Source organism: Rhamphochromis sp. 'chilingali' (assembly GCF_963969265.1).
Source record: "Rhamphochromis sp. 'chilingali' genome assembly, chromosome: 4".
NCBI classification, from domain to species: Eukaryota; Metazoa; Chordata; class Actinopteri; order Cichliformes; family Cichlidae; genus Rhamphochromis; species Rhamphochromis sp. 'chilingali'.
The window spans coordinates 43,283,483-43,298,493 of NC_137948.1; the positions used below are offsets into that span (position 1 = coordinate 43,283,483).

General features: G+C 44.7%; 1 protein-coding gene across 3 annotated transcripts in view; it reads left to right on the plus strand.

The window, feature by feature from the left end:
• The first annotated feature begins 264 nt into the window (after window positions 1-264).
• Window positions 265-15,011, plus strand: part of tenm3 (teneurin transmembrane protein 3) — a 183,226-nt gene continuing 168,479 nt past the window's right edge. For 2 of the 3 annotated variants that reach the window (XM_080881555.1, XM_080881557.1), the window contains exon 1: window positions 265-602. The gene's annotated coding sequence lies outside the window, so the exon portion shown is untranslated. The remainder of the gene's footprint in view (window positions 603-15,011) is intronic. The other variant, XM_080881556.1, reaches the window with a different exon arrangement.

Below are 15,011 nucleotides of genomic sequence, written 5' to 3' on the forward strand. Positions count from 1 at the left end.
TCAGTTTCAGCCAATCCCATTCTTCTCTCTGCTCCCTCTCGTCCTCTTGGCCCCGCCCCCCCTCGCTCTCCCGGCAAGAGAGCTTGAAACTTACAGAAACGAAGCGGTGGAGAGAGAAAGGAGAGATCGAGTTAGGCACGTCGGCACACACGTAACAGAAGTATCGGGAGCAGGCGAGGGTCGGCGCTTATACACGGTACCGACACGCAGAGTGACACGAGAAGAGACTAAAGGAGCAGAATTTTAGGATTTCTTTATCTGGGAGAGAGAGAAGAGGAAAAAAGGTAGAGGGAAACGGGGTGCTGGGTGTTCTTCAGTCTCCATCCCTTCCAGAGGTTGTATAGAACAAGAAGTCAGAGAGAAGACTGAGGCAGTCCCACCGACGGGGAAAGAGACAAGCAAGAGCAAACCCGAGAAAACCGGGCTCGAGCTTCTGGTGTCTCCAGAAACAGAGAGAAAAAAGCGAGAGAAGACAGTCGGAGGTACCCTGAAATCTCCCCTGGCAGCGGGGCGTCTCTCATGCGAACCTGGAAGGATTTATGGTTTTTGTGGAAGCGTTAACCCTTTAAGCAGGGCGAAACTGGAGTACTCCCACAGACAAGGTATGCGACCGAATTTATTTATTTATTTGTTTTCTTTTGCACGGTGTGTGCGCGTGCGTGCGCGCGCGTGCCTGTCACCGCCTTTGCTGTGTGTGACTGTGTGCTCGTCTTTTGCAGTTGCCTGGTCTCCAGTCAGTCGCTTGCCATTCTGTAAATTCACTGACTGAATGTAAAGTCATCGGCAACACAAAGCAGCCAGTGTTTGCGCGCGCGCACGCGTGCGTGCTAGTCTTTGTGTGTTCACATATCGTCAGGATGAGGCCTCATAGTTTGATTTCGTGAGGAGGTGACAAACACATGAACACGGAGTAATTGGTGTGTTTGAGCTGTCCTCGCCTTCCCCTCCTGGCGGTGTCTTTCTTTTGTTTGATTATGTTTGATTTGCCGTCCTTTTAAAAATTGTGTGGTGTACTTTTTAGGCACCTAGGAGGCTAGCCAATCAGACGAGCGTTTTCGGGTAATAGGACGGACGACTTGTTAATAGGCACCAAAGTAATTTACTGTTATTTTATCCTCGCCATACACGCCTGCACGCACGCGCGCGCACACACACACACACACACACACACACACACACACACACACACACACACACACACACACACACACACACACACACACACACTTTTATAAACATGTCAGGACTTAATCGTATCGTAAATATTTGCTTCAAGGTCTGTTTTTGATTTTGTGGCCGTTACATATTTCAGGATGGACGGGGAATACCCAATCCGTGCGAAGGAGGACACACTGATGTTTCTTTGTGCTGACTAATTTTCGTCTTCATTTTCATAAAGAAAATAAAAGTTGCCTGTATGTGATGGGGAAGAGGGCGACGTCAGGTTGTCTGATCTGGGTGTGAATTGATTAATTACCAATCGATCTATCAGGTTCTTCTGGATTCGTTCTTCATGTATGGACAGCTTGAATGAATTTACAGCCACAAGTTTTATTTTGGTGTTCAGAGGTCAGATCTATCCTGTAACCAGACTGGACTTCGGATGGAAGCTGCCAGCTCTCACAGTGATAGTAAAAAGTTCTTTCCTTCTTATTTGATTTATTCTTTAATGCTTTTGAATGCCATTATTTTAATCACAGGCTGGTGTGTATCTCTGCATCGCTATGCAACTACGAAACCGGGGTGATTTTAAGGTCTTTTAAAAATGCCACTTTTCATATAAAACTTGCGTCGCTGCTGTTGTCTTCCTAAATGATACGCTGCCAGTGTCAGTGAAGCGGAAATGTTTTTTCCAGGCTTTGCTTGTGTTACTTTGTGTGTTCCTCACAGTGGCAGGAGTGTAATTGTCTTTAGTCAAAGTCAACCTAATATCTTCAGGTCAGTGGTTTTTCTTTCACCGCTCACTGAAGACAACAACACATCGCTTCTTTGTCGCTCACACACTGAGTTTTGTTCATGAACTCTGCCAGCATTCCTCCTCTTCAGTCCTGACTTTGTGTTTGGAGCTGATCTAAGCTGCAGCACAAAATGCAGAGTGGAAATCAGTGTAGGTTATAAAGTCGTTCACTGCATAGCTTTTAAAATGTGTTTCATCTATTTTTTTTTACTGTGAGCACAATTCCAACCCTGCCTGTGTGTATGTACACATTAAGAAATACCTGAGCCATATGTAGTCCAACACAAAAGCTCTACTATGAATTCTAGTGTTGCAGTGCTTCATTTTAAACATTATGTGTGTGTGTGTGTGTGTGTGTTATCTTCATAAGTTCTACTAATATTTTCTGCTAATTTTAATTGTATGAGCAAAGCATTAAGGATACTTTATCGGCTTAATGATGCTCACATTTTTATTCTGTGAGTAAATGACAGAACAATTAACTTACACTGAAAAATCTGGTTTACACTTGTTCATACACACTGTGTTGTCACCTTGGCAATAACGTTTAAACTACACATAGAAGTAGAAGTGGACTCAACTCTGGGAAGTATCACCCGATCTTATTTGGCAAAGGTGTGTGTGTGTGTGTGTGTGTGTGTGTGTGTGTGTGTGTGTGTGTGTGTGTGTGTGTGTGTGCGCGCATCCGTTGGGTTGAGGTGAGGTTATGGTGGCTGGACTGGCTGCTGCTCAGACACAAAAAGAGAAGGAGGGCTCTTGCTTTCTGTCTAATTGCTTCCAGAGACAAGATTTGCATTCCTGTCTCTCTTTCTCACTCTCGCAGTGTCTCGCTGCCTCCCTCCCCCTCTTCCCTTTACCTTTTCAATTGGAAACATAAGTTTGGAGACATTCCTGAAACATGCATGTGAAGCAAAAAAGGAAGTGGGTGATGGATTAAAGGAATTAACATGTCACTGTGAAATTAAATATGCTTAAAAATGACTGTGGATGGACGAATGATAAAGGCGGCACAGACTGTAGTAGAGAGAAGAACACATGCAACTGATTCAGAGTGGAGCGGGCTTATTAGGAATGATAACGCGCCAGAGAAAAGTAAATAAATGAAAGCAATATATAACTGTATCATATCTTAATCAAATCATTTTGCATGTAAGGCTGACTGCAGCGCTGCGTTCCTTTACTGTGGCCTGAAGATGCTCGAGCTGAAATAGCAATTCAGATCCCCTTCTAGTTTTACGTCTTCTGTGTTTGTGCTGTGCTACACGCAGTTGTGCGTTCTGTGAGTGGGTGAGGACTTGAAAAGATTTTGATAACGATGTCATGAATAATGGGAAAAAAAAGAGCTTGAGCTTCGGTAAATCGTTTTCGTCAAGACGTCTGTGTGTTGGACTAATAAGAGTTTACTGCGTGTATTTGACATGCGTATCAAGGTAAGGTTAAGGCTCAGGGTTTCTTTTTCCTTATTCTCTGGAATGTTTGAGTGAATTAGGAGGACTACGGGTTTGAGACCAACCGCTGGGAGAGACAATGCAGTCAGTCAAGCAGCACAGACAGCTGCAGCATTCCACTGGTGGTTACATTAATAGGAAAAGCACCTTTAAGGTCTTTTCATTTAGTTTGCATGTTTTTCATTGTGTCATCTCACTTATTGAGATGCTTATACAAAGGACTCATTTGCACATATAAAACACACGTTGATAATTATTGCTGTCACAAAGGCTGGATTACTTTGTGTTATGACAACTGTACTGCAAAAACAAAGGAGGCGTATTTGAATAGATGTCCATCCTTGAATTTCTTTTTTTTTGTCTTTTTTAACAGGTTTTTTTCCTAACAACTGAACGAAATGAACAACTTCTTTTGAAGTGTTTTGTAACAAAGTAGTAAATTCTGTGTTTAAATTTTTTTGATCTGTCATTATCTGATGTTGAGAGCCTTCTTATTTTGCATCGTCAAGAAAACACGCGGTTTCATAGGTGGTGCTCTTCTAAGGGCAAATTGATGGTGCTGTAGGTGCGTTCGTGTTTCACCCTGCAGAGCTGTGTCTTTGTTTCAGTGTTTCCAGTGGAGAGCGCTTTTTTCTCTGCAGGCTTTATCAGATTATAATAGATGTATTTGCAGATTAAGGGGACAGAGTGTGTGACGGACTGACCGCTGGGGCAGACAATGCAACCAGCCAAGCATTATATGACCTGCTGGGGCGCACACACATGCATGCACACAGAGGAATTCAGCTCCCTGCAGATGCGTACACATTCACATGTGCACTCATGCATGCACTTCATGAACACATACATTGTCCTCGCCCGTACTGTGTCTCTAGTCCAGGACAAAAAGGCTGTGAGTGTGTGTGTGTGAGTGTGTGTGTGTGAGAGCCACAGGATGAGAGAGTGATAGGGATAAATGAAAGAGAAGAGTAGGAATGAGAAGTTTAGGAGAGTTAAGTTCCTGAAGTTGTGTATATACACACACAATGTGCACTCATTCTATTGTCTCTCTATCACTCTCTCCATAAATAGAGCACTATCTCCTAGCAACAAGGCGTTGTAGAGGGATATGTGAGATAGATTGTCTATGATATAGAGGGTTTGTGTGTGTTTGTGCGTGTGTGTGTGTGCAAAGCTTGAAAAAATTATGAAAGTCATCAGAAGAAGGGCACACACTATGAAATCCAAGTTAAGGAATGAAGGTGAGATAGTAGCCTGTGTGTGTGTGTGTGTGTGTGTGTGTGTGTGTGTGTGTGTGTGTGTGTGTGTGTGTGTGTGTGTGTGTGTGTGACAGTAGTAATTTTCCTGATGGACTGCATTACTCTAGATGGGGCTACTACTCAGAAAATAAAAGTTTCAATTACTGCTAAAGTGCCTCAGACTGCCACACCTGCACATGCACAGTGATATATTGTATAACATTATATTTTTGTTATGCGTACACGAGCAGACACTGGGATTTATAATAGTTCTCTTTTAACACTCACTAGGGGACACATAATGGTCTGGCTCATTCATATTATTTTGACCATATTTTTCCTTGTTTTATTATTTTTCATTACATGCAAAGATGTGGGCCTACAGGGCCAAGGGCCACAGCGATATATAATAGTGAAAAAGAACAGGTCACTTAACATGTCACAAGTAAATGACTTGGGCAGTATACATCCCACAAATGGATGATATTGTTGTTCTTATCTCAGAAGTGATATGAGTGAAGATGAAACAGCGAGATGTAGAATCCCATCAGAGAAGAGAAGAAGATTCAGAGTAGTTTACACAAGGTTACGAGAAAAACCAGGCTGAGTGATGAGGTGTAGACTGACTGTTCCTTATCAGAGACCCAGTCCAGATGGTGTGCAAGCACCACCTCCTTACTTCATCCTCACCCCCCCACAGTATGCAGGAAGACGTGACCTGAGCTCGACAATATAAACTGTACCGGCTTTGATAAAAAGGCTGCCTGTGACACTGATAAAAGCTTTACCCAAAGTGCTACACTCACTGCATCACACTGTGAACTGGTCACCAGCCTATCACAGGTCTAACAGAACCTCAGCCTGCATATGTAATATTAATACTTTTGTCACCCTTAAGCAACAGAAACCAGCATGAACAGCATATATGCATATAAGATGCCACATCGTATATGCAGCATGAATTCAAGTCATTGCCGGTGCAGTAACAAGTGTCAGGGCAGCAGAAGGTCCCAGAACAACAGACAAGAAACTGATGAGGAACATGTCTTTAATTAAAAACTAGCATTGTTGTTTTCGTGTGCAGGATGAAACTCAGGCCTTCTCAGTAACTTTTATAAAACAGAAACAGTCTCATGTGGATTCACACACACACTTAGAGGCGATGCACAGGAGCCCTCCATCATTCCTTTCAGCTCTTATCTCGCTTCTCTGGGAAATGAAGACTGAATGAAATGAAGACAGACGATGTGATGGTAATATGAACCATGAGAACCTGGTGTGTGTGTTCATTTCTGTTGTTGCACTGCTGCACTGTGTCATCAGCATCCTGCAGGGAACCGTTTCTCCTCTTTTTTATTTATGCTGAAACCAAATAAATGAAAAAACTGTGACAGGTAATCTGCTGATGTTATGATCATGTAAAGCATTTCATTGCTTCAGCTACAATCAGTAACAACGTACCATGTTTGTTTTTCTCAGCCATTTGACTGTGAAAATTACTATTGTGATAATGATTATGGGTAAATTCAAAAGCAGTTGTGTTTTCTGTGTATGTGCAAATTGCAGTGTTAACTCACTATGGGAGTACGATTTGGACGGCTCATGGTGTCATTTGTCAGATGGACAGATAGGTGGACTAAAAAGCTCAGTAACACTCTTAAATCCTTGCAGGCTTGTGTGCCTTGAGGCTTTTGCAGTTGATTGCTCACTTTGTTAACTCGCCAGTTTCTTTTCTCTTGAGCCCCCTCACTTCCGCCCCAGCGCGCACACACACACACACACACACACACACACACACACACACACACACACACACACACACACACACACACCACACACACACACTCTCTCTCTCTCTCTCTCTCTCAGTGAATCTTTGCTAAAATACTTTGAAGGCGTTAACAAAATTGTGAAAATTACAGCATGTCTTGTTTATACCATTTTGCAAGAACCATATCTGTTTTTACAGCTAATGTGACTTTAAATTCAAAAGTGGTGCAAAGTGTCCTTTGATATCTATCTATCTATCTATCTATCTATCTATCTATCTATCTATCTATCTATCTATCTATCTATCTATCTATCTATATATATATATATATTAGGGGTGCAACGATACACAAAATTCACGGTTCGGTTCGATACTTTGGTGTCACGGTTCGATATTTTTTCGATACAAAAAAATTTTCATGCCTTTTTAATTTGTCATTTATTAAAATTATAAATATATATATTAACTCAAAAGTACAGTTTTTAAATGTAATGTTGCTGAAACAACAAAGTAATAAAATAATAAATATCTGATGGAGAAATCACTCATCTTTGGAAAAGAGAGTTTATTACAGAGAAATGTCTCTTTCCAAAATAAAAGCTATACTATACGCTTCTTCTGGGTTATATTCTCAGCAGCATATTAAACATATCAAATCAAATCAAATCAAATCACTTTTATTGTCACATCACATGTGCAGGCACACTGGCACAGCACATGCGAGTGAAATTCTTGTGTGCGAGCCCCACAAGCAACAGAGATGTGCAAACACAACAACACAAACGAGCAAAATACAAGAATGGCCAACCTGAAACTAATAAATATATGTACAATATATAATAGTGTATGCATTTCTGGATGTGTATACTAAATATTTTCCTACGTGTGTGTGTGTGTGTATGTGTGTGTATGTGTGTGTGTGTGTGTGTGTGTGTGTGTGTGTGTGTGTGTATGTGTGTGTGTGTGTGTGTGTGTGTATACACATTTTTACAAATTAAATAGTAAAAAAAAAAAAAAAAAAAAAAAAATAATAATAATAATAAAAATAAAATATATAAAATATACAGAGTTGAATATGTGCAAAACAAGTGGCATTTATATACAGTGTGGAGTGCATAATGTTGAAGTTCCAGTAGTGAAGCTGAGGTGTCTATGACGTGTTCAGCAGTCTGATGGCCTGGTGGAAGAAGCTGTCTCTCAGTCTGCTGGTACGGGACCGGATGCTGCAGAACCTCCTTCCTGATGGAAGCAGTCTGAACAGTTTATGGCTGGGGTGACTGGAGTCCTTGATGATCCTCCCCGCTTTCCTCAGGCACCGCTTCCTGTAGATGTCTTGGAGGGAGGGAAGCTCACCTCCAATTATCCGTTCAGAGCACCGCACTACTCGCTGGAGAGCTTTGCAGTTGTAGGCGGTGCTGTTGCCATACCAGGTGGTGATGCATCCAGTGAGGATGCTCTCAATGGCACAGTGATAGAAGGTCCTGAGGATGCGGGGGCTCATGCCGAATCTTTTCAGTCTCCTGAGAAAGAAGAGGCGCTGTTGCGCCTTCTTCACTGTTTTGTTTGTGTGTACTGACCACGTAAGATCCTCAGCCAGATGTACTCCAAGGAACCGGAAGCTGCTCACTCTCTCCACAGCAGCGCCGTTGATGGTGATGGGGGTGTGTACTTCTCTGCACCTCCGGAAGTCCACTATCAACTCCTTTGTCTTTGCGACGTTGAGGGTGAGATGGTTGTCTTGACACCAGTGGGTCAGGGTGCTGACCTCCTCCCTGTAAGCCGTCTCATCACCATTGATGATAAGACCCACCACTGTAGTGTCGTCCGCAAACTTCACAATGATGTTGGAGTTGTTAGTGGCTGTGCAGTCATAGGTGTAGAGTGAGTATAGGAGAGGGCTCAGTACACACCCCTGTGGAGCACCAGTGTTCAGTGTGATGGGGGATGAGGTGATGCTGCCCAGTCTGACCACCTGGCGTCTGTCAGACAGGAAGCTAAGGATCCAGCTGCAGAGGGAGCTGCTCAGTCCTAGATCCTGCAGTTTCCTGTCCAGCTTCGAGGGAACGATGGTATTGAATGCTGAGCTGTAATCTACAAACAGCATCCTCACATACGTGTCTCTCTTCTCCAGGTGTGACAGGGCAGTGTGTAGTGTCAGGGCTATGGCATCATCAGTGGTCCTGTTGTGGCGGTATGCAAACTGTAGAGGGTCCAGTGAGTCGGGTAGTGCAGAGCAGATGAAGTCCCTGACCAGCTTCTCGAAGCATTTGCTTACGATGGGGGTCAGGGCTACAGGTCGCCAGTCGTTCAATGAGGAGATGGTGGAGGATTTGGGTACAGGGACGATGGTGGCCATTTTGAAGCAGGCTGGGACTACAGACAGAGAAAGGGAAAGGTTGAAGATGTGCGTGAACACTCCAGCCAGCTGAGCCGCGCATGACTTGAGGACGCGGCCGGGAATCCCGTCCGGACCAGTAGCTTTGCGTGCGTTCACCTTCCTGAAGCACTTCCGCACATCCTCCTCAGACACAGTGTGCACACACTGTCCGGTCTCATGGTGTTCGCTGTGTCGAATCTAGCATAGAATACGTTTAGATCCTCACATAGAGAGGCCGTGGTCTGCGGTGTGCTGGTTTTCCCTCTAAAGTCTGTGATCGTGTTTAGTGTTTAGTCCCCATAAGGAGAATCCTGTGCTAACGGCTGTCTAAATGACTCGGGTAAAGTTAGTAGCATGCTTGTTGTTTTTGTCTGCTTCCACTTGTCTTTGCACTAGGATGATGTCGGAGTAAATGTGCAGTCATATTCGTTGTGTTCCCACTAGTGCTTTCAGGTTAATCTCGTTGAAATGACCTTAACGCCACAACACGGCAAATCTCCGTTAAAGAGCTACCCCTGATCGCCCCGTGTGTGGGGCTGGACGGTGTCAACACGTTAACGAGCTAACTGCGCTAACGCACTAGTTCCCACCCATGTAATTGAGCATTGCGTGGCACATCCAACATACTGTTTTACTTTAGTCCATGACGCGCTTACCTTCAGGGTCATACATCACATGAAGACCAAAATAGTTCCAAACGCCAGATCTGAATGAGGGTGGGGGAGGTTCAATTTGCCATGTTGCAAGGAGAGCTTAACTTCTGTCTCGCTAGCTTGCCCTGCCCTCAGTGAATCTGCGTTCGACTACTCCGCCTAGGCTGCACTGTCGAGCGCAGATCCACTGAGCGCTCAACACAGACAGCATAGTCAGAAGGAAAGTTGATAAAATAAATTACAAATGTTGTATTGTTCGATACATATGCGTACCGAACCGAAAGCACTGTATCGAACGGTTCAATATCGATACGAGTATCGTGGCACCCCTAATATGTATATATATTTGTGACAAATGTTCATTTGTCTCACTGTGCAGTAAGCACCAATATTTGTTAAATAGTAATATTTGTAGTAATATTTGCCAAAAGTTCTTTGTGTTCTTTCTTCTTTATTCATTGTCTGTAAATCCCCTCCTGGGGTTAAAAAAGTGAACTCCACACTGAGTGAGAAGGGGTTAAACAACTGGAAAACCTCAGAGATTCATTTAGTGAAGAAAAAAAAGTCCAAACACACACGCACACACACACACACACACACACACACACACACACACACACACACACACACACACACACACGCTTGCTCAACCCGTATCCTCTTTGTAGGCTGATCTGCCTCCCCCTCCTGCCACTCCCTCATGCTCCTTCAAACCTTTGCCTCCCTCAGTCTGCTCCTTTGTTGGGAGGTGTCAGTGGCAAGGCGAGGTCGCTACCCCAACACACCATGGGGTCAGTTTACAGGAAGTGTGTGTGTGTGTGTCGCTGTGGCCTTGACCTTTGTTGACACAAGTGCTTGCTTTATTAATGCAGTGTAGTGGTGGTCTCATGTCCCTTGTAAAACATGCACGCACACACACACAGACACACACACACACACACACACACACACACACGCACACACACACACACGCACACACACACACGCACACACACGCACACACACACACACCCACACACACACCCACACACACGCACACACACACACACACGCACACACACACGCACACACACGCACACACACACACACCCACACACACACCCACACACACGCACACACACACACACACACGCACACACACACGCACACACACACACACACCCACACACACGCACACACACACACACACACGCACGCACACACACACACACGCACACACACACACGCGCACACACACATGCACGCACACACACGCACACACACACACACACGCACACACACACACACACACGCACACACACACACACGCGCACACACACATGCACGCACACACACGCACACACACACACACACGCACACACACACACACACACACACACGCACACACACACACGCACACACACACACGCGCACACACACACGCACGCACACACACACACACACACGCACACACACACACACACACACACACACACACACACACACACACATGTGGTGTTGGTCATCTCCTCCGTCGCTGTTTCTGTTTTTACATTCACTGATTAGTTTTTTGGGCTCAGGAACTATTATGTGTGATAAACTGGTGAAATATTATAGCACACACACAGAAACAGAGATGGATTTAGTAAAACTGATAAACAGTGAAGTGTGACTGGATTTAAAGCTGCGCTGCCACTTGGTGTGTCATCTGTTTTACTTTGTCTGACTACTTTCTTGGACATAAACTTGTCATAAACTAAGCTAGGTCTCTCCATTTACCTTCTGCCCTTTCTGCATGATACGCAGAGTATGACGGCGTAGGCAGCTGCTTCACAGATGCAGGGTCGGTTGTAGGGCTGGGCCATATCATACCGTTCACGGTAACACCGGTATAATGTTGGGCAACGATAAGAAAATGAAACAGGCAAACTGCTTTAAAGGTCTCCCCCTGCAGATACACACATGCCAGTGGTAAAACAGGTTCTCTTGCACTAAGGCTATGCTTGAACACTCTTTTGCTACAGATCAACCTTATTTTTTATTTCACTATTTTTCTAATACTGATGTTTTACAGCTTTTTATAGTTTCATATTTGTATGAGTCAAATGTGATATTGTATGTTTGGCAGCATACTGCACGAGCACCCACCTTATCTGGGCGTGGTTAAGAAGCCACTTCTCATAACTGCCTTTCATAGCCAAGCACACCAAGCAGTTTTAAAATTACCAGCACTGTCATGGTCCGCGGCCCGGCGTCCGGGGTGCTGCTGGGATGTCCACGCCCACGAGCGTGGCTGCTAACCCCACACCTGCATCCCATCCCAGGCGATCATCAGGTGGACTATTTAATCCTGCCCTACCTGCTGCTCCACGCCAGTCCGTAGTCGCCTCTCAGCGATCACAACTCGGCGTGTTTTTGTTTACGAGCCACCTGCCTGTCCACCTGTCCGCCTGAGATTTGGTTCACCATCAGCTTCGCCGTCTCGACCCCTTTTTGGAGCTCCACCCCCCTCTGGTTCACTCGGCCCAGCTATCACCGTGAGACGCACACTCCACCTTCCCTCGTATGCTGCCTTTTTTCCGCACCCCAGTAATCTGTCTCTCTTTTTGTTTTACAGCCTCTCACAGCCCCGCTCTCGGCGTTCCCTGCGCGGTCCCTCGGTTTCTTCTGGTTCCATACGTTGTTTTTCAGGCTACCCTCACGGGACACCTTTAGTTGCAATAAAAATTACTTTCTTTATTCGCTCCTACCCTAGTGTGTGTGTTCTGCTACTGGGTCCTGCCTGCGCTCGGAACTTCGGTTCATGACAAGCACAGCTTTGAAAGACTTGGCATTTTCTAGGTGTGGAAGTGTCATGGCAGATTTTATAAAGAGAGTTATTTGATGGTAGTTACTTTAACTTGTACTTGTGCCTGTGATGATGTGTTATCAGTGCAAAGTGCTTTTGACTTGTTTGCATTTGTCTTTGTATAAACGCGTCCCCCGACTGAAGCACAAGACGTGTTGCAGCTCTTCTGCAGTCTTTTGTAATTACAGTAAGGAATAAAAGTAAAAGCACTTCTCCGCGTTCTTGTTCTTTACACAAACAAAGCAGTATTGTTTAAGTACGACTGCAAATGTTACCTTGGGCAATAACAGGCGCTTTAGCATGCTCCTAAAATAAACCAACAAAGGACCATATGATTATTTCATTTCAGTGTTAGTTGCCATCTAAAACCTATATTAATCTAAAATTGTATCTTTGTCAAGGTTACAGTTAGTTTCTTTTACCTGTAGCATAATTTTAAATCACGTACTCATCCTGAATCTGGATTTACGGGCTTCCTCCTCATTTGTTTGTTTCAGCTGGGGCTCTCATCTCTTTTTGCCTATATTTGTCCTTTGGAAGCAACTATACTGCAGGATTAACAGCTTGTGAATGGCAACAGTGCTGTCACATCCAATTATCCAGCATTTTATGGTCAGTGACAGTGTTGTTCAGGACCTGTCTGCATCTAGGTTTCCAAAAAGTAGCAGACAGCAGGATATCAGTGCGACTTCTTTCTCCTTGGCGCATGCTGATGGTAGCTGTGCTGTGACAAACAGAGGTGGTGAAGAGCACAAACAGCCAACCAGAGCAGACAAAGGGCACAAATCCTATTTTCTTTATTCCCGTTGTTCACAGTCTGCATCTTCTTGTCTATGAGCTCACTAACAGCTGGCATGATGTCATCAAGTCTGATGACTCTTTACCTTCTGTGTGTGTGTGTGTGTGTGTGTGTGTGTGTGTGTGTGTGTGTGTGTGTGTGTGTGTGTGTGTGTGTGTGTGTGTGTGTGTGTGAATGCATGTACACCACGTGTGTCTGTGGTTGGTGTGCCATTGCGGTTAATGAGAGGGCTTTTGCTGGTGAGGCCAGCAAAAGTCAACCAATTAAGCTGACTTCCATGTGTAGCATAACGTTCGCTGCCCCCTCACAGTTTCAAAAATACACACACACTTTTCACAGTCTATTTTCCCCTCTTTTTAATTACACCATCTCATACAGATTTATTTAATTTATGCATTTCATTTGACTATACATGCAGAAGAGTGGATACAGCTTAACTACAGTCTCAGAGTATAATTACATTTTCTCTATTGGATAGAAACAGAGATAGTGGAGAAACCACTGTGCTAATAGCACTGTAGAACTTCTCTCAGGGTTCTTTACCATCACATCCAAACTAAAATACATGTTGTGTGCGCCTCTGTCTGCTAGTCAGTGTCAGGTGAGACGCGTCTATGTCTGTTTACTCTGGCTACACAACTCAGTGTGCAACGAGTCTATGAGTCTGTGGAGCTCGATGATGGTGATGCTTAGAGGAGTTGTTGAGGATTTCACTAACACTGCTGTTTTTGCATACGACACACACAAGACTACTCACACAGTTAGCCAGTGTTAGTAGTACTAGGGCTGGGCCATATCGTACCGTTCACGGTAATACCAGTATAATGTTGGGCAACGATAGGAAAATGAAACATGGCGATAGAATATGGGTAAAACGCGCATGCGCAGTGCCCATGTTTACATACGCACATGGCGGCGACGCAGAATGAGAAGAGCGAAAGTGGATCGTTGAATGAAACCATGAACCAGAACTGGTTTGTAAAAATGCTGCAGCTTCACTGGTGTGGAACTGGTTTAGCTTTCGTCCGTCAGACACACAACAAAGCACTATTTTTGGTAGAGCATGCTAGCGGGCCGTCGTTATTACCGTGTTGTTTGGAAAATACGGCGCACTTAAAATCAATCCTTTGATTTTTCTGAAAGTCGACAGAGCCCCTTATAATCCTGTGTGCCTTATGTATGAACTCTGGTTGTGTTTACTGACCTCGAAACGATTTTATGTGCACGGCGCTCGAAAATCTGTCAAATGTTTCAGTACGACTTTGCTGAGCTACGAAGCCGCACCGCTTGATGGATTGTGGGAGCGTTACGGCTATCGTAGGCGGAGCCTCGCGGAGTGATACGTACGGTGCTTCAACATAATGTTACCGTATTGTGTGTGTATAAGCTCTTTTTAAGTTTTGTGGATGTTATACATGGTTATGCTGAGGATGTGTCGGCCAGTTTCCACTGGAAATACCTTTTGGTTAAACTGTCAGTGAGGAGTTTGCACTGTTACATTTTTATATAACTTTAATGCACATAAAAAACAGCTGCTTGTTTAAGTGAAAATACATTGATGGAGTTTCTTTTTGGGAGAAGGGAGCCAGAGATCGACAGACGGATTGGGGCTGCAGCTGCAGTAATGCGGACGCTGCACCGGTCCGTCGTGGTGAAGAGGGAGCTGAGTGTAAAAGCGAAGCTCTCAATTTACCGGTCGATCTACGTCCCTACCCTCACCTATGGCCACGAGCTGTGGGTAGTGACCGAAAGAACGAGATCGCGGATACAAGCGGCAGAAATGAGCTTCCTCCGAAGGGTGGCTGGCCTCTCCCTTAGAGATAGGGTGAGAAGTTCGGCCATCCGGGAGGGGCTCAGAGTAGAGCCGCTGCTGCTCCACATCGAAAGGAGCCAGCTGAGGTGGTTCGGGCATCTGACAAGGATGCCCCCTGGGCGCCTCCT